Source organism: Python bivittatus, unplaced genomic scaffold (assembly GCF_059951505.1).
Source record: "Python bivittatus isolate LINGU-HERP-01145 unplaced genomic scaffold, Pbiv_v1 ctg000700_np1212, whole genome shotgun sequence".
Lineage (NCBI taxonomy): Eukaryota > Metazoa > Chordata > Lepidosauria > Squamata > Pythonidae > Python > Python bivittatus.
In genome coordinates this window covers 12445144-12466403 of record NW_028277098.1, presented here as the reverse complement: position 1 = coordinate 12466403, position 21260 = coordinate 12445144, and the positions used below count along the sequence as shown (strand labels likewise).

General features: G+C 38.3%; 1 long non-coding RNA gene across 1 annotated transcript in view; it reads left to right on the top strand.

Annotated features, from left to right (window-relative positions):
• Positions 1-3784: 3784 nt before the first annotated feature.
• Positions 3785-21260, top strand: part of LOC148214132 (uncharacterized) — a 49534-nt gene continuing 32058 nt past the window's right edge. The window contains exons 1-3 of the long non-coding RNA XR_015798363.1: positions 3785-3958; positions 4602-4667; positions 5159-6489. This is a non-coding gene — a long non-coding RNA (uncharacterized LOC148214132). The remainder of the gene's footprint in view (positions 3959-4601; positions 4668-5158; positions 6490-21260) is intronic.

Here is a 21260-nt window from a genome sequence, read left to right as displayed (position 1 = left end):
TTGCAAAAGGCAGAGTTCATTCACAAGTAAGTTCATTATTTTTATCATGCAGTTGTATGGAGGAGGGGGGAATAGTCCATTAAGATACTCTGGCGACAATAATCCTTTTTACAATTGCTAAAAGTCAGAAGGATTGAAGTCCCAGGTCTTCTGCTGAACTTGCTCTGCCCAGGACTGTGAGAATATCCTTTCTATGACTCATAGAGGAAGCATCTGGTCCAACAGTTGAATCTGAGATCCTTGACTGGAATAATAATAGTGCTAGTGGCCCTTGATATATATTGATCACCTAATGACTCAACAGCTGCCTGTTTGAATTGCATGTTCTTGTCAATGTGAGTTAGAATCAAAGTCCTGCTAATGGAGCTGATCTCTGATGGATCATTTACATGTATAAGTTATAAATTGATACTGTCATCTTTATAAACTGCCTGCATTTATAAACTAGATCCAGTCCTTTAAACTCCTAGTTCTTCCAAATAACTGTACCTTACTGCATGTTTCACAAGTCTAATGTTCATAATAACATTCTCCCTCCCTGACTGTTTCTGACCTTTCCACTTGATTCACCTTCTGGATATGATTGGCAGATTCCTTCTCATGTCCAAAGGACCTACTCTGGTCCTTTTAATTACCTGTCTCATCTGGCCTGAACTTAAATGATTTGCTTTTATCCAAACATTCTAGTACTTAGGCGACCACCTTAGAATTAGAATCACAAGATACACATTTATCTTCTGTGAAATTAAAATCCTATCATCTAGTGTATAATGCTATTGCATATCATGTGGTCCATTCAGCAATTAAATTCTTTGCCTGAAATGATTGGGCAACACTAGTCTCTGTTTAATATAATGATATTCAGTTATTAGATACATTTTTATTTATTAGAGATACATTTCCCACTCCAAGATGTGTGTTATGGCCACCTCTGATTCTGCAGGGACTTTCAGCCTCCAGTTAAAGGAAGCTATAGGCTCCCAACCAGCTGTGTGTGATGAATCACACTCAGCTCAGGGAGTTGCCGATTCAGATAGCAAAGAGTCACAGCCTTTTCTTGGGAGAGTGCCAAACCTTTAATCATGCCACCAGCTAAAGAAGGCCAAGCAGTGGAGATTGGCATGACACCTCAAGAGGAGGGGACATCAGCTGCTCTAATTAGGCAAAGCTAGGAACTCTAGCTATATCAAAGTGCCTTTCAGACACCTTCCCTTGTTGAAACAACTCTCCTGCTTCCTGCCTGGTGTTCCTGTAATTTTCTAACTCTTGCTCTGTGACTGTACTTACCTAGGACCTTAGGATTTCTCTAGCTGTCATTCTGGCTCTCTACAGCCTGCTGCTACCTCAGCCTTGGCTTCTGTTGAAAGAATTATGACAAGCCAATAAAATTCACAAACTTGTAATTGCCTTGTTTTCTGTATGTCTCAGCTGCATAGAACAATATGTTAATATAATCCATATTAGAAACCCTGTGATAGGTTAACACTGAAAACAGATACGAAGCCAGACTAAACCTACTCCAGGTCTTTTATAAACATGGTTGTAATTTCAAAAAAGGTTTTTGGGTTTTTTTTGGATTTGTTTTCACTTGCCCTTACTCTAATTTATTTTCATGTGCACTCAATGACAGCATCATAGCCAACTCTGTTTCTGGCATCATTTGTGACATTCAACATTTGTTATGAGTTCCCTAATTGTTGGAATTATGAATACACTGAGGCTGCTATATAGTGTATTAAAACAAACTCGAGGGACAGTATTTGGATTGCAGGCGGGCTTCTATCCCACTGAAAGTGTTAATCTTTACCCCTCCAACCCAGATATTTTTAATGTGACTTGGATTTCTTCCACCAATTATAAGTGATGTAAAGAAGCACTTAAAGAAGGTATATTTAGAATTATAAATCATAAACAGAATAGAGATGAGAAGTAAAATATAATGATCATGCAAAGCCAGAGTAAAAGCCTTTTTTTTTTTTTTAATCTTAGTTGACAAATGGAAAGAAGAGCTTCTCTTTTCATTGGTTTGGCTTATATCCCCCAGAACTTATGATGTCAACATCTTTCCTCCATTCTGTCTCTCTCTCTCTCTCTTTTTGTTAATTATATGATGACCTTAATCTATCATGGAGGGTGCCTTTGTTTTTCAGATATGACTTGGGGAGGTAGAAAGATTCCATGAGTCTTTTAAACTGATTCTATTTTCTTTTGCATTTCATTACTTCCTTAATTCTCAGAGTTCATTTTGTTCTTCAAGTATTTGTATATCTACTTCCATTTATTAAGCTCACAGATTATAGTCTGCCTTTGTAAGCAAACTTGTAAGTGTAAGCCCACTGGGTAATGGTTGCCCTTTAACTACTAAAAGTCACTTGCTTATTGTTGTTTCAGACTTCTAATATTGTTACACCACAGTTCTGATAATTTGGATCTCACCAGATAGAAATGTCTCTAAATACTTCTCTTGTCTTATTCCACAAATCATCCTTTCTGAAAGGCATTATTTGCAACTTTTAGCATAGTAACAATTAGCACAGCCATGCTGGATCCAGCCAAAGACCTATCTAGTCCAATATTCTGTTCCTGTAACAGCCAATCAGAGGCCAATAAGAAGTCCGCAATAGCACCCTATTCTTCACCTTTTTATATTAGGTGGCACATTACTTCTAATAGCAGAAATAATACTGTTGAGGGAACTTGGGTAACAAAGGGAAAAATCTGAAGAAAGTAAAATATATAGATAGTAGCAGGAAATAACTAGTTGACCTTGAAGACATATTCTGAACTAAACTCTAGATGACCCAATGCCTAGGCATGGCCACCAGAGTCTCCAGCTGGTAAAAACCAGTTCGTACTAGCTCTGAAGATAAAAACATGTATGCAGTATGCAGCTGTAAGGAATCCTTTCAAAGAACAAATGTAGCATCTTTATTGTGTAACCTTGCTTAGCTATTCTTTATTAATTACATGAAAATTAGTTAAATAATATGTATACTGGAAACATAATATATTCTGTTCTTGTTTCTGCCTCTTTCCTTCCTGTGGAAGTGCCATTTGTTGTTGTTGTTTTTTTTTAATGGAATAGAGATGCACATGTTAACTCTCCCCAGTTTGTTGGTTGTTTCATTGGGATATTTCCCCAATAGGTTTTAGCTGTCATGAACAATAGCCTAAATAGCCTTATTTCCTTAAAGCTGTTTAATTCCCTTTCAGGGTTATTCTACATTTTACGGTAGCCACTTTAATGGCTTTGTTTTGTTAAACACTTTGTTTTTCCATAAGCTTACTAATGGTGTAATGGTGAGATTTAAATAAGAGATCAGAATAAATGGAATAGAGAAATAGAGAAGGCAATGATACCTAGAGACCCCATTAGAACTTAAACAGAGAAGAACCTCAAGAAGAATTGTCCTTCAAGAAAAGACAGTGCCTGGAAGGCAGTGAAAGTGGCAGAAGTTAACTATTTGTGAAGCAATGTACAAATACCTGTTCTAAACTGCCGTTCATATCTAACTCATGCTGTGGGCCAACAAAAAAAGAAAAGAAAAGAAAAGAAAATTGCATTTTGAAAGAGAGACTGAGGTGGAAGAAATGAGACTGGCTAGCTGCCTATATCACTGGCTTCATTGATTTGGAATGAAAGATACAACAACGGAAAGGCCACTGCCAATACTGCCTGAGGTTGTCATTCTATAAGTATGCACTTTGGCCATCCTCCATAATTCAACTCAGCTTACTGATGCAATTGGTCTTGGCAGTTCCAGCTTGATAGTCATTGACTCAGTAAGCATTGCAGCTGGTCTTTGATTTCAGTGAAGACCATTTTAAAATTTGAGAACTAGATTGTCCTCACCTGTTTCAAAGCATGAACCACAGCGAGATGCCACAGCTGTCAAAGCTGAAGCAATGGGATTGATATTGCAGCAGCTATTGATCAGGCACTGGGCCAGGGTACTAGGTGAGCTTATTATTTGTTTTGAAAGAGATTGACCTCATATGCACTATGTTTGCCTCTGTTTTCTTGGTGTTTTGGGACTATTTAACCTGATGTTAGCCTCCGCAGTCACATTTATGAATGTTGCAGTCATAATAAATAGATAAATATTGGGAAACGGATTTAAATAAAATTAAAGGGGGAATGAATCACCTCATTTACTTAAGGACTTGAAAAGAAGTGGCCTCAAACCTTGAGGTTATGGGTCACCCTAGTGTATTATAAAAGTACAGTAAAGCTTAAATTGTCCACAGAGTTAATCTCCTGATAACATGGAGTCATATTGTCCATCCATGTGGAAGGCCATTGTGTGTGTCCCTCTACTCCCCCCCACACCCAGGGCGGCTGATATCAGGCTTACACTGATTTCACAAAGGCTGATATTGCTACTGTTGATGGTTGAGCTTGCACAGAATGAATTTTGGGGATTTATTTTTAAAAATGAATTGTTCGTCAAGAAATAAAGACCTAATTCATCACCAAAAGTATTAGCAGAGGAATGAAAGAAGAATAATGGCTACTGATGAACAGAAAGTGAAGAGAGACATCTGAAAAAGGAAGGGAAATGTAAGTAAGCAGAACTTCTAAACCTAGTATCATCTTTCAGTATCCTCAGACATTAGAAGAGGAAGAATGAACTTAGAAGCAATTTCTGGAGTCATCTGGCATCTAGGTAAGGTAAGACATGTACAGTTTTGTAGCCTTCCCCAACAATAATTTATTATATTGATATGCCACCCAACTCCCAGCAACACTCAGTGGTTATTGCCTAAAGGGGTGGCTTTTTTCCTACCTAATTTAGTTAGGTTGGTCACAACAGGGTGGGGCAATGTGAATAGGGAGCATGGGCATAAGTCATCTGTGAACTGTTTCTGAAGCACCAAGAAGGCAAAGAGAGACTTTTGACTGACTTTCAGGACTTTGTAGGCTACAGATTTAGGTCATGGAACTTGAGAAGCTGTCTTTTGACTCAGGACCATGCCTTAGCTAAGCCCAATAATATGATATGGCTGATATGGCTAGTTTTATTGCAGATCTCCTTGGTGTAAATAAGTTTATGGTCTTTGTTCATCCAATTTGTCATGTCTTATCTACCTCTTTATTTCTGGCTGAAGCCATTACAGAATTTCAGTAATGTTATATTATGCCTATTCTTATTTCCAGTTTGACTCAGTGTTTTTGAACTTCCTTCTGCTCCAAAGATACAGCAACTCAAAAGACATTTCCATGAAGCCCTTGTTTATTTTATTCTTTGCCCACATCTCCCTGTTTTGCTTCATGTTATTCTTTTCTTCTGTGACATCTGATGAAACTTCATACCAGACAATTTTAAAGCTAAAGAATTTGAGTTTTTTGGTGATCATCCCATGCTACTTACTGTATTGTCACCTGACCTACCTGGAAAAGTACAAAACATTATTTACATACATAGCTTCTGCCAGTCTCAGGAAGAATTTCATACTCCACAACTACGGTGGTGAAACATGCAGTAAAAATAATGACAGCACCAGACTGACCTCTGCTTCAATAGCTCTTTCTCCATAGATTCATTCAGTGAACCAGAACAGCCTGAGAATGGCAAAGGATTGAGTCAGCTGTCAGACTTTTCAACGCGATATCTTGAAGACACTGTATTTACCAAGCTCATGCCTTTATAGATGACTGCCGTAGAGGGACATCAGAAAGAGATGTCATGCTTCAAAGAAAAGAAATTTGAAATGTCCTTCTGTTAATTTTTTTCTTTTCCTTTTGGTTAAATCTGTTGTGCGCAAAGCCAACAGAGTAGATAATGGGCTTGTCTGTACTATCTGGTTGTCCTCTTGCCCAAATGGTCAGGCAAACATTTTTGATGGGCAGAAATGGATCACATTGCCTTTACTAATCCCACATTCACTTTCAAAATGATCTTGGGTTACAGTCTCGATCACTTCTAAACTATATTTTTTCCTGTGATGTCACCTCAGGGGTTCCTATTTGTTTGAGCTAGAACACTTCAGTGGGTTGTATGTAGTTCATTAGCTATTTTTCAAAAGAAGGACTTCCCTTCCACCTGAGCCAATTTTTATCAGGCAGTCTGATTTTCTGTACCTCCCATTGTCACCACTGCTAAAATAGCATGATGGTTATGATCTTCCCTTAGCATAGAGAAGGCTTCAAAGCAGGTTTTTTTTTTTTTTTTTAAATGTCCAAGGGCTTTACTGTAATTCCAGTCACCTGAAAAACAAGGTGTTCCCGGATAGTCAAAGCCCACAAACTAGTATGTAAATCCAGGAAAACTCACCCAGAGGGAGGACTACAATTTACCATTGCTCTGCTGGAACAGAAAGGAAGGAGGACACAACAGCAAGGGAACTGCCCAGTGAAAGGATTGGAAGCCTGCAATCCAAGCTAAATACCTGGCAAGTTGTTGCCAAAACATTTGAATCCAGACAGGATTTTCTTAAGCCAATTTATGGTCAGACTGGCATGAGCCCAGGACAGCGACAGCTTAAATGGTAAGTGTAAATATGCCCAATTCTTATGTTTATTATTAAATTTGTATGCTGCCCATCTCCCCCAATAGAGATATATTAGTGTTCCATTTATGCCCTCTAGAAACAGTAGTTTTTTATAGCTGTGAATGGGTACAAATTTCTGTTATCATACCCTGATTTTGAAAGTTCAGGCTAGAGTGTTTCATTTCAGTTGCTGTTTTTTGCCTTTCCATGATAACAGTGGGTCACTGGGGGAAAGAGGAAGTCGTATCTCCTTTTTTTTCCCCTTAGAAATCTTGCTCAATAATGCTTTTATCACTGCAATTAACAATGGGGGCTATGGTATCAGGTGTTGACTTCCTAAGCCGCCTCCTCTTTCGCAGCAGGGATTTTTTATTGTAGGAAATGTTGCTAAGAAAGACAAGCATCATTGCTTTGTTCCCTTTTCAGAGACACTGTTCAGGATCACTGAGAGGGAGGAAAAATAGGTTTCTCTCTCCTTCCCCAAAATCAGGAGTCTGATAGCAGATTTTTAGACAAGCAGATTTTATGAAAAAGGGATAAGATTTCATCAATTGTAGCTTTTACTTCAGACACATGGAGCTATTAAAGTTGATGTAGTAATTAAATACGGATGAGGTGTGGTGGGGGGAGAAAGGGTGGTTATGCAGATGTAGGTTATATGTGAGACAGATTACAAGTCCCTCATCAATTAGCCACTGTAATGTGTTAAACACCCTTTGTGTTTGTGAAGACCTGAGATAGTCTGAAGCCTTTGATGTGAGTTCAGCAGAGTCTCATTTTGCAATACTGATGCTGTTTCATTGTTCTAAAACAGCAATCTCAAAATACGCAATCAAGTGTTTGGGAGGATAAAATGTTCTCATATTTATCTTTCTTCTGAATCCTGATGTCAAACCTGTGTCTGTAAATTCTTATGTGCAGGACTTGGCTTGTTAAATCCAGAGGGGCATTCCTGGAAATGATGGCATAGAGCACCTTAGAGGAAGAGCGTGTGAAGGCACTTTTAATCTTGTGTGTGAAGTTGTTGGAGCCAGTGCTGGTGCTGTTGGTATAAATGTGAGGGCAAAGTAGGCATCTGGGTTTGTTGTGGGGTCTGCTTTCCATGTTAGCATCACTCTGTTGTTTCCTGTTGCTTGTGAAATCATTTAATGCCTTGTGAAGTAATGCTTGTGAGAAACTTCAGTAAGTAATAGTTAAGCATTTTAATCTCCTAGGACATTTGATTACAGATTTCAAGGTTGCTGTTTTAGAACAATGAAACGATACCCGCATCAAAGAGCAAGAGACTGCTGAAGTCACATGCATGAAAAGATTTCAGAAGAACTTTAACAGACACAATGGGTTTTAAACACGTTACATTTGCTAATTGATGAGATACTTGTAATCAGTCTCACGTGTAACCTACATCACATAACCACCTTTTCTTTTCACTCTCTGCCTTATCCCTATTTAAATCCCACATCAGTTTAATCATTTCACTCATCTGATGAAGTGAGCTACACTTCACAAAACGTATATGTTTTAATAAAAATGTTCATTTGAAAAGGTGCTACCAGACACCTTTTGATTTTTGGCTGCCACAGTCTAACATAGTTCTCCACCTTCCACCACCTCATTAATTTTGCTGGTTTTTCTGGGTGGATAATCAGTAATCTATATATATAAAAAATAGTAATCATGGTAGAGATTTTATTGTTGACTTCTCCCTTCTGGAAATATGGATCAAATTTGCGGAGGAGGAGTAACATTGCAGGAACATACATGGAAAGTGGTCTCTGTGGTTCTGTCAGAAAATGCACATGTGGCAAAAGTGAAGAAACACCTGTATAAGTGGTCACAAAGATGCCCACTTATACATACCATAATTCTCATGGAGAAATTCTTATGCCCCTCTGATGTTTTTATGATTGTGGCTTTCAATTAGATTTAACTGTATGCTTTATTTTTGTAGCTTTTTCTTAGTCTATTCTTTTCTGGGTAGCTCCTGTTTTAACCCAGTAGCTAGTCAAGGAGCTGATTCACCAAGAGATTTCCAAGTAGGGTCCTATTGTCTCTTATCATAGTCACTTTAAATAAGACTGCTGCCAAGAGGGATCTAAGGAACAATTGACATCTTTCCTTCATGGATCAAATTCAAATAGTATTCAAGTATTCAAGAAATAACTCTGAACTACAGTAAACTGTTGAACCGAATAACAACTTTGCTCAGAGACAGCCATTCTGAGCAGTCTCCTTAAAGGTACAGTATATTTTAAAAGCATAATACATCCTATAACAAACCAAGCCTCCTTAGTAAAGATGTTCACCAAGGAGCATAGCTATCTTTGCAAAATTCTCATGTAGCAGTCTGTCTCACTTTCTTCACAGTTGTTTGATCCCTGCTGGTCATCCTCCACTTTATCCTATCTGAATGCAGTCTGCTTCTCATTCTCTGGCACTGTAAGCTAAATCCACCCATAGCCAAATTCACTGAGAGCTCATCACTGGTAAAACTTTCTATCCCTCCCATTGACTGAGCATGCCAGCTAATCTGAATTTTTTGCAGCCCCCCAAACAGCACAGTCCCCTTATAAGCTGCAGGGAGTGAAATGCCAGCTGCATACAGTGGTGCAGGGATACAAGCCTTTTACTTCTTAATCATGAGTAATCATTCTCCCTCCCTCCTTTAACTTGAAAGGGTTGTCCCTTATTTCTTTTATCTCCCCAGGCTGCCTCCTACTGAACTAACAATTTGCCTGTTTTCCTTCTCCTACTTATTGCTCTCTAGGTTAAATTTCAACTCATCTCCTTTCTACCTCATGTGTGTATCTCTGTGTGTCCCTTGAACCCACAACTCCATAGCTTTTTATACTTCATCTAATTTTTATTCCTTCCCTCTCTACTCTTTGGGGCAAACACCCTCTGTATTGAGGTCCCCAATTCTGATTTTCATATGGGTCCATGTAATCTATCAGAAGCTTCCATCTTTTCCTTGGATCTCTTGAAAATACCATGGACAGATGAGAAAACAAACAAATGAATCATTGAATAAATCAATCCAGAGTCCTCAACTGAGGCAGAAATGACCAGGCTCAAATTATCCTACTTTGGACACATTATGCAAAGATCTGGCTCTCTGGAGAGGTCTGTAATGCTGGGAAAGGTGGAAGGAAAGAGAAGAAGATGATGACCAGCAGCAAGGTGGATGGACTCAGTTACAGTGGCAATGAGTGGACTGTTAGAAGAACTGAAAGACCAGGTCAGGGACAGATTGTCATGGAGAAAAACAATCTATGTGGGTTGATCAGCATCAACAATGACTTGTTAATAATCAGTCTATATCTATTTACCTTACTATCTGAGGATGCTATTTCCTCTGCTGCTAATTTCTACTAGTTATCGTTCTGTTCAACCAGATCTCTAACATTCAAGGTAGCTTCATTATTTCTTCTGGAAAATTTGTATCAGATTTATTTCCCAGTTCCACTGCAACTTTCTGGGCTGGTTCAACTACTGCAAAATTAAAAATGGTACATAGGTATTTCAATGTAAATAATACATCAACATTTGTTAAATGATTAAAGACCTTAGGAAGTAAGGTCTTAATATAGTAAATATGAATTGAAGTTTTACAAATAGCAATATAACTTCAATTCACATTTACTAAGTTGCAATATTTTGGAAAATTATTACATCTGCACAATCATATAGAGATAAGACATTTGGCATTCACTTAATTAGAGCCAGAATTTTATCAACTTTATTGAATAGTTATCTACAATATGTTCTAACTTCGTGCAGGTTGCTATTCACCTAGTGAAGTTCTAACATGGACTTGAGTCAATGGCAGTATTTCTTTCATGTGGAAAGAACATTTTGAAAATTGAAGGACAGATTTCAGCACACTCTTAAGAACTTAGCATTACTGCTGTTGCAAAAAGAGACAAGAACCATCATGTCTGTTGCAGTGAACAGTATTCGCTCTAGAGAGTTATGCCATATATATATAACTTTGAAAAGAACATTGCCACTGGGTCTGTAGCCCTTGAGGCATTTTCCCCCCCCAAATGTAGGATCCAGCCAGCTATAAAAATTATTTGATTGCCACAAGTCATCTGGCATTAATAGAGCAGAATCCCAGGTAGAGTAGCTAAGAACCCAGGAATGATTCGGTCATACTCTGGCTATTTGTGGTCACCTGCTATGACAAATTATGTGTAGCAATGTATGTTTAGCATCAACATCTACTTCCTTCCTAGTAGTTTAGTGCTTGACCCACTGAGCTCAATCACAATGTATTTCACATTTAACCTATAGTTTACAAGCAATGAAGATCTACTGCACATTTTAGGTTGGAAAGAAGAGATCTCACAGTTTCTTTCTTTTTTTTTTTCCAATTATCAAGTCAAAATTATCTTTCTTACAATAAAAAGGGGTAAATTCTTTTCCATTCCATTTTGTTCTAATTTTCTTTTACTGTCTAATAGCACAAGGCTATCCTATAAAGTCTTCAGATCAAACTCAATTTCTGATGACTCTGAAGAAATTTATGGCATTTCTTATATTAAATGCAAAACATGTTTCAGAATCACTTTGGGTTGTGTGGTATGTATCTTGAGATGTATCCTATGGGATTTGAAAGCAACAAAAATCCAGAGTTAGTCACCCTTAATGTACTGAACTAAAGTTTCTTTACAACAATGGACAATACAGTACAACAATAGGCTAACTTACAGGGTTGAAATCAAGAGGTTTTTTTTTTTTTTTGCTTCTTCAAGTCCCCTTCTCCCAGTAAACTGAGAGCTGTTTCTAAACAAGCATAAACTCCTGCTTTGAGGCAGTAATATTCACCTTCTCAAATATAAATGACAACAATCCAGGCTTTCTTAATTGCTTTTTATGATATTGTCTGCACCATGGGAAGATGATGATGATGATGATGATGATCACAGAGGTTTTCCCCCAGCACCGAACTGTTAAATCTCACAACAGTTAGTTTACAAACTGCTTTGAGCAAACAGCTTTGCTCAAAGCCATATATATATATGTGTGTGTGTGTGTATGTGTATGTGTATATGTATATGTGTGTGTGTGTGTATATATATGTATATGTATGTATATGTATATGTATAGGCATTATTTGGACAATTCTTAGGCTTTGGGATAAAGCTTGCATTGACCTTAAATTACCAATATTTGCTGAGAATTCTTCATAAATCAACCCAGAGCTGAATTGGTAAATCTTGGTTTATTCTTTATTTAAATCTATTAATGATAGTTGAACTCAATTAACAATGAACATCATAATCATAGATAGGAATTGTCTTTTGAACATCTAGTCCAGGAATGAATATAACTCATAAGCAAAACAAAACCCAAAACAAATAATAATAATAATAATAATAATAATAATAATAATAATAATAATGCTGCTGCTGCTGCTGCTGCTGCTGCTGCTGCTGCTGCTGCTGCTGCTTGGCATCCACCCTAACCCCCAGGCCTGGGAGTGAGGCCATTTTTTAAAAGATTTCCAGTGTGTGTATGCTTTCTGTACATATTTGAGAAATATGTTGACAATAACAGAGGTCAGTAGACTTTGGCTGTCCGTTCATGCCATGGCAGAATCCACTTTGGCAGATTGTACCATTTTACTGCCATAAAACATGACGTGTATTTATTTACCTGTATTACTATAAATTGTGATGCATGTTTTCTTTGTCTCCACAGTAATTCCAATGCTGGGTATAAAATAGAGTTGGGACTCTGTTTGGGGCAGGGATCACTGGGATGGGTGACAGTGGGCAGGAGAGGCATTCCTACTTCTGCTGTGCTATGCCATTGTGAAGGGTAGATGCATTCTGCTGTATTCATTTTTAGTATAAATTCCTAATATGAAGAAAGGCCAAACCTTGCAACAACCCCACCCTCTTACACACACATTGCAGCACCTAATGAATCCAGAGCTCAAGGCTGAACTGGGAAGTTAAAAAATATGCCCAAAGGAAGCAATGGCAAGCCACTTCTATTGTTGGCAAGAAAAATACAAGGACACATTTATGTAGTCCCCAGGAGCTGAGCTGAGCTTACATATTTCATTAAGTTATTTCAGCCTGCCCCACTCGGTCCAGCAGAAGGGGTAGGTTGCAGACCCCACCGGTCAAGGACTTTTGATTGGTGGGATCTAGACAGAGGGCCTTTTCTGCTGTGGCTCCCACCCTATGGAACATCTTGCCTCCCGAGGTCTGGTGTGCCCCCTCCCTCATGGCCTTCAGAAAAGGGGTTAAATTCTGGCTCTGCCAGAAGGCCTGGGGGCCGGATGGGGGCTCACATCTGTGGAGATGGCTGGTGGGGTGATGGGTTTGGTTCCCCCCCCCCCCCAGCATCTTGAAGGTTTTAAGGCTAAAAATTACAGGGGTTTTTTAGGATTTTTAATGTATGTTTCTATTTTAATTATTTATGGATTTTAGCCATTGTTGGAAGGATTGGTGTTTTTTACTTTTTTGTTATTGTGAGCCGCCCAAAGTCACCCATTGGGGGAGATGGGCAGCATATACGTTTAACAATCAATCAATCAATCAGTCAATAAAGGCACACTGATAGGTTAGTTTTACCAAAATCTAATGCCATTCTTTCCAGAGCAAGGTCACAGCTCCCACAATGTCTTCCTTATTGGATGTGCTCTTATTAAATTTGATGGGCCAATATTTTTAATATTGCTCTATAATTAGTTGCAATACAGGGATGATACTTTCTAAAATACAGGAGAGAACATGCACAGATTCCCAGAAGGAAGTTGAAGTGCATAAACCAATCACATTCCAATTCTGAAGTACCTTTTCTTGCAGGTAAAATTAGTCCCTATAGAATCTTATATTGGTATACCCCTAGAGAGAATAGCACTATCCACAAGGTATGGTGGAAAACAAAACATTTATGTTAGGCCTGGAAACCCCCACCAAGGAAAGCACAACAGTATTATATACACTACAAATGCACTTTGAAGTCATATGGATATGTCCAGCTGAATATTCGCATTTTGAATGGGTTTGGTTTCCATAAGTTTCCATAAGTAAATAGTTTTATATTAGATCTTGTCCACAGCAAATGACAGACTGAATATATTCACACTGGGCCAATTTTTCTGATCATATTTTGTGAACACTTTCAACCACCCACAAAAAATAACAGAAGTCTAATGGAATTATTTAACTATAACAAAAGATTTTCTGTTTGCTTGCTGGATACATACAAAGTGATTAAGCACTGTTCTTCCTTTTAACTTGTATTTAAAGCTTTGCATTCACTATGCTTTCTGGATTGCTCGTGAGAATCCCTGTACAACTTTATTTGGCCAATAATTCCAGAAAAGCCTCCTGAAAATATTGGCAGTGTAGTAGTTGCATTTCTCCACCAAATTGTGCAATACCCTATTCCAACTTCTGCAGTACTGATTCTATATGCATTTTTTTCCCCTGAAATCCCAAAGTAAAAATATTGTGATGAACAAATGGACAACTAATCTAATACAGGAAAAGAGAGAGAGAGAAAGAGAGAAATTATTCAGTGTTTGACTAAACATTAGCTGGATAGCCAGTTTGGTATAGTGGTCAAGACACCAGGCTAGAAACCAGGAGAGCATGAGTTCTAGTCTTACCTTAGGCACAAAGCCAAAAAGGTGACTTTGGGCCCATCACTCTCTCTCCACCCTAGGAAGGAGACAGTGGCAATCTACTTCCAAAAACATTGCCAAGAAAACTGCAGGGACTTCTCCAGGTAGTCACCAGGAGTCAACACTGACCAAGGCATGCACGTGTGCGTGTGCGCACACACACACACAATTAGCTGAGTTTGAAGGATCCTCAGCTTTCTCTGCATAAAAGTTTTCGATGCAAAATAATCAGGTAGTATACATAATGTCAGCTATAGATTTCCTTTGTACTCCAAATTCTGAGTTGTTCATCTGGACTCTTGAACTTTGTTCTGACTCTTGTCTGTGCTCTTTTCTCCTAGATTAATGGTACTGTGTGGGCTATGCTGAGTTGTAGACTTGACTTTGACTATCCTTGCAGCCTTTGGACTCTGGAAAAGGTTCCTTAATCTTCAAACTTGGCATCTTGCACTATGCTCTTTACTTGTATTCCCACTGGATAGGGGAATGGCCTACTTGTTCTTCTTGTAACTATACAAGACAGCAAACTTTTCTAGGCCCAGCAAGAAGGCTGATTGTTATAATTACAGCAATGCTGATGCACAGAACAAATCCATATACTATGTATACCAAGGCAAATACTCTATCACTAAATCATTTGGGTCTCAGGCTGGCTAAGTTCATATCTATGCACTGTGTGATATATATATTTCGGAATTTACCCAGGTTGGGTGTACCCTATATAAGCGATAAAAAATAGATGACTACTAGATAGATAACCATACTAGACTACTGTATGGTTTCTTCTGTTTCTTTGCTGGGTTTTTACAGTATAGATATAGTACCACTAGTCCAGATGAACCTAATTTGTCTACACAATTTGGGGTCCCCATCTCTGTAAGTATGAGCATACTTTGGCTCTTTGGCTCTTTTCCACATTATCTATGTGCTTGTGTCGCCATGCAGGACACCCGCTTGATTAATATAGATAAGGACATCACTTCATTTTGCTTCCAGTTGGTCTCTCAGTTTCCATGGAAACTTAATATTACTATTAATGAAACTTAACGCAAACCTAACAAGAGACAGAAACTTTCTAACAGACATACTCTTACACCTGAAAGCAAAACGTGAAGGACAAATAATGAGAAAATTATCCCTTGTCCAATGTGTAGGTGCAAAGAAAGCTCTCCAGATAACAGAGTTAAAGCAACATTTTGCCTTCAGCATGAATCTCAGAGTTGAGCAGGGTAACAGCAGAGTGCTCTGGTACTTCAGTGAACCTAATTACTTCCACCATCATGTCATTCTGATAGGATTTCCAACAAAAAGAGTGCAATGCACACATTCTTTAGAGACATAGTTTTCTGCTTGTAACACAGAATACAACTTTCTCTTATTCTACTCAAAGTATGGAAGGTGGTTTCTTTCTTTTTACCTTTGGTTACAAGGAGTAGAATTCAAGTAAAATTGGAGCTTTCGCTAAAAGTCTGACCATCTGCCACTGACAATTCAAGTTCAAATAGGATATCTATTTTCAACATGTGCTTATTCATTAATTCTTTTTTGAAAAATACTTTTTGTTCCCATTTATTAAGTATGCTCCCACCTCCATACTGCCTTGCTTTTAAATATCATACAATTTGCTTGTTAGGTCAGGATCCAAATAGACCTGTGAATACACATATGTGAAGAAATTCCATTTATGTATAAGGTTCAGTTCTGTGGTGGCTTTATGTCTTCAAGGGACAGCATCTGACATCTTACAAAATACCTACACAAAAAGAGTTGAACTGGGACAGTCTGAGGCCTACCTACTCAGCAGAAAACATTAGAAAAACAGTTAAGAGAAATCTTGGGACTTTACATCCATTCCCTGCTCTGTATTTATATTAAGTAACTATTATAAGGAGTTGTTTTTTTGCTGGTGTAAGTGGTACATGTAAAACATGAAAGAAGAGGTGGAAATTACACCCCTCATATAGATGAATGAACTGGATATATTTATAAGCTCTGGATATTAGAAATCCAGCATAGACTGGACACCATGAGCAGAGGAAGGGCAATGACATGCTTCATGCCAGAGAATCTTTGGAAATTCTTCTCAGATATCACTGGTGGCTTGTCTACCCCATATCTGCAGTACAATGACAAAGACAAGGTCGTCTTGTGACCTGTGTCACCAGCAACAAATTACTTTCCCCAGACTGCTACAGGAACAGTAGCAAAAGTATAAAATGGATGACTACTGAGCATTGTATCTCTTTCAGTGAACTTTCTTTGTTTATCCTCTCCTTATCCTAAGCTAATCTCAACTGGCAGCCACCTTAGAACATGAGAACAATGACATATATTCCTAGTAGCTCTAATTAATTGCAACTCAAGTCTCTCTGTTTGCCCCACTGACAAAGCTGTGTGATTGTCTGTAGATATCTCTGAACAATTTCTGATGAACTGAGGAGGCAGATGTATTGTGACTTGGAATCACTACCAATGTAATAGTTATTGTCCATGTCTTACTGACCTCTGAGGTTGATAAACTCACTGGAGACACAGATTCTAATGCAGACCAAGAACTGACCAGTCCAATATATGCAACCTTCAGCGTTTATATTAGCAAGCTTTAAACGTCAGCTGCTAGGGAGCAACAGTGGAACACAACTACCACCTTGAAGTCCTGCCCAGATATATTTTGGGATCTATTTCTTGGCTATTTCAAGACATACTATATTCTCAACTTATTTAACCTTGGCTTACTTCTGGCTATACACTATCTAAGCAATTTACAATTTAAAAAAGAATCAATTTTCAAATCAAAATATTAAAAATGTTTAAAACAGCAATTAAAACAATCAATTAAAATTAACATTTTAATTCAGAAGGTAAGAGCCTGTACAAAAATATATGCTGCTTTAATAAAGAACACCTTCCAAAGAGCTTGGGAGGCAACAGAATTGCCAAAAGATGAGCACTTGTGGCCAGATAACCTTTGCCACCTAACGTGTAGTTCAGATAGTAAGCAATAATGTAAGTTCAAATAGAAAGAAGCATTATTTCAAATAGATTTGATCTAAGCCAAGAAGGACTTTATGGTAATGACCAGCACTTTTTATTTTGCCTAGGAACACATTAGGAGGCAACGAAGTCCCTTAAGCACAGGTGCAGTAAGGTGGCTTCCCACAAGCCTGGTCACTTAATGAATTGCCTGTTTCCCAGAGTAACATCATATTATCATCATTGTTGGTCTCACAGTCAGCCAGATGTTTACAATGGATTTGTCATTTTTATCCACTTATTGAGTCCTTCCCAAGGACCTGGGAACGACAGATGTTTGATGGTGTTAAAGGTATCATCACAGGATATAAGCTGTTCCAAGTAAAGCTGCCTTTTGCAATTGACTGATAGTGATTTTGTCAATGCCGATGGTCTTCAAGTGGTGCTCCAGATGTTCTGGGATTGTGCCCTGCCTATTATTATTGGCATTATCTTTGCTTTTTAATCATTCTATTTCTATTTGCAGTTCTTTGTATTTTGTAATTTCCTCCAGTTCTTTCTCTTCTATTTTGCTGTCTCCAGGCATTGCAATGTCCACTATCCAGACTTTTTTGTCTTTCTTATCAACAATAGTTAAGTCTGGGATGTTGTGTGACAGGTGCTTGTCTGTTTCAATTCTAAAGTCACAGAGCACTTTAGCTTCTTCATTTTCTATTACTTTGTCTGTTTTGTGGTCCCACCAGTTCTTGCCTGCAGGCAAATGACATTTCCTGCAGATATTCCAATGCACCATTGTTGCTATTTTGTCATGCCATTGTTTGTACTCAGTCTGTGTGATCTTCTTGCAGCAGCTGACTAGGTGGTCCACTGTTTCTCCAGCTTCTTTGCAGAGGCGGCATTTGCTGTCTGTTGCTGTCTTCTCAATTCTGGCTTTGTATGCATTTGTTCTTAAGGCTTGGTCTTCTGCAGCCAGAATTAGCCCCTCTGTCTCTTTCTTCAATTTTCCTGCTCTTATTTATTTGTATGTATGTATGTATGTATGTATGTATGTATGTATGTATGTATGTATTTCAAATTTGTCACCCCCATCTCACTGCAGAGCGACTCTGGGTGGTTTACAATAATCTTAGCCATTATTATGGTTGGTTACAGTCAGCCAGATGTTTAGACTGATTTGCAATTTTTATCTACCTATCAAGTCCTTCCCAAGGACCTGGGATAGGCAGATGTTGGTGCTTGATTGTGTTAAAAGTATCATCACAAGATGTAAGCTGTTCCAAGTAAAGTTGCCTTTTGCAATTGTCTATATAATTCTTATTCTCATTCTCATTCTCATTCTTCTATAATTACGACAGCCAATCTGGGATGTTGCCAGCCAGCCAGCCTTAAGTGCAGCTGCAGCTGTCCCAAGAGAGAGATAATGGATGCATAACAAACTGCCTAGAGTTACATCAGTGATTGAAGTGGCAAATAAATAAATAAATAAATAAATAAATAAATAAATAAATAAATTAAAATAAAATAAAATAAGCAAGCAAGCCACCCACCCTTAGGTAATTTACCAGCCTCAGATGTAAAGAGTGCTCCTTTCCTGTCAAGGTTGATCTGAAGATGCTGGAAGCTAACATACTGTACATTGTTGGAGAAAAGAATGAAAACATTGAAATCTGAGAAGCAAAGCATATATCAGGATTCTTCTTTATTTACTAGCAGATTTTCAGCATCTTTTTTTCCCTCAAAAGTCTAGATTGCTTTCCAAATCTCTATCCTACCCAGGGTATGATTGATTCCAATCCTTTTTTCTTTTTCTTTTTTCCTCTGGATTCTTTCCCAGGACTGGACCTCCTGAACAGCTGTCCAATTTTTGACCCTTTATGACAGGTTTAAAAGATCACTGCTTACTATCTGACAATGACATTTTGCCAGAGCAGTAGCAGTTCATGGTATCCCTTTTTACAATGATTTGTTTACATTCTCCACATTGGGGGACAACTATACTTCACTATCCTGGGATGGAGAAGAGATGCTGTTGATGTCTGTGAGCTGCCCAGAGTCACCCATTGGGGGAGATGAGCAGCATACAAATTGAATGAATGAATGAATGAATGAATGAATGAATGAATGAATGAATGAATGAATGTTCTATCCCAGTCCATGAAGATTGTAACAGTCTGGAGGGGAAAGGACATTTTCATACTGAACCTAAGCAAGGTGGAGTTGCTCCTCATAAATCAGGGCTCTCTTATGGTGCCAGTATTATTTCTGGACAGACACTACCTGCCCAGGAACAGATTTGTAATTTGGGAATCATTCCAGATTCATGGGTCCTGCTTAAACAGCGAGTGGAGGCTGTAGCTAAGAGGAGGTTTTGCCCAGTTTCAGGTGGTATGCCAATTGCCTCCTTACCAGCTGCTGAAGGACCCAGTGATAGTAAGTCATGCTCTCATCATCACCCACATAAAGTACTAGAATGCACTTTACACGGGACTGCCTTTAAAGACTATCCAGAAATTACAGTTAACTGAGAATGGTGCAGCAGCCTGTGTCTTAACAGGCTCCCAATAGTAGGAATATATTACATTTATATTGTGGGCCCTGCACAGGTTATCTGTTAAATTCCAAATACAGTTTAACATGCCGGCAAAAAGCCTTTCAAGTTTTGACACCTGGATAACTACGGGATTGCCTTCTCCAACAGGGATTGGCCCAGCCTGATAGATTATATAGGGAGGGACTCCTCATTGTCTCACATTTCCAGAATGTCAGAGAAGCCACATCTAGGAGGCACTGCTTCTTTGTAGCAACACCAGCACCATGAACCAGACTTCCCACTGAGATCAAATTGCCCCCCCCACACACACACATACTAGCTTTTTCAAACAAGATTTTAGTAAAATCTCTTGTGCTTCTTGTTCTTATTGTTTTCTCTCCTACTTTGATTTTTTGTGCTCTGGATTGTCTGTGTTTGAAGTCATTGTTATTTTTACTGTAACACTGTAGCTGCTGAGAATCCTGAGATTTCAGAGGGATAAAAATAGAATGAATGAATCGATGGATGAATAAATTGAATGAATGAATGAATGAATGAATGAATGAATGAATGAATGAATGAATGAATAAATAAATATCAAGAGAGGTAAAAAGATGGGTTTGGATTTGTGACATTGTTACTATGGCTACAAACAAGCATACTGATACTGACCAACTAAGGCTTTAGTATTAAGTTTTAGCTAAAAAACCTTTTGTATTTTTTAGAGTAGACTAATCTTTCCATTTAAACATGGATACTTCTGATTTGTTCAGGCCTTCAAGTATTCTTATGCAGTCCCCATTTCGATGGCATACAGATATAATATTAGCAACTAGTCTTAGCCTTATCTTCAATACATGTCCCTAGTGCCTCTTTCAAGAGTAGCTTGACAGTAAAACCAATTACCCAGAGAGATAGTGGGCTTTCCTTCAGGGGATGTATTCAAGCCAAGGCTAAAGCCATCTATCACAGAAGCTTTAATTTAGATTCCTATACTAAGCATCACGTTGGACTTGGCTTACAAAACCCTTCCAACTCTATAACATCACAATTCTAAAACTACAGTATCTAAATTAATGGTCATCACACCAGCATCGCTGGTGAATAAGAAATCCTAGAAATTTAAATTATAAATAAATACATATTATGATAACAATTCTATAGCTTAGCTGTGCATTGTATAAAGAAGTACAGACTCTCCATTCTGAATGTCTTACATTTAATTTAAATGGATAATCCTGACACTTCTTAAAATATTCGTTTTTCAGTATTCTTTAATCATATCTCTCCTTATCTAACCTTTTTTCTAACTCACAGAACTATATATATGTATGTATGCATGTATATATGTGGAAAGTAAAGGCCAAAGTGGTCCCAGTGGTGGTAGGAGCACTCGGGGCTCTGACTCCTAAGCTGGGAGAGTGGCTCCAACAGATCCCAGGAACAACATCAGAGCTCTCTGTCCAGAAGGGTGCAGTGCTAGGAACAGCTGAGATACTGCACAGAGCCCTCAAACCCCCACGGCTCTGGTAGAGGACCTGAGATTGAGGAAGACACATACCACCCATAGGGGTGAGAGGGGATATATATGACTTTATAATATTGAATTAAAGGATG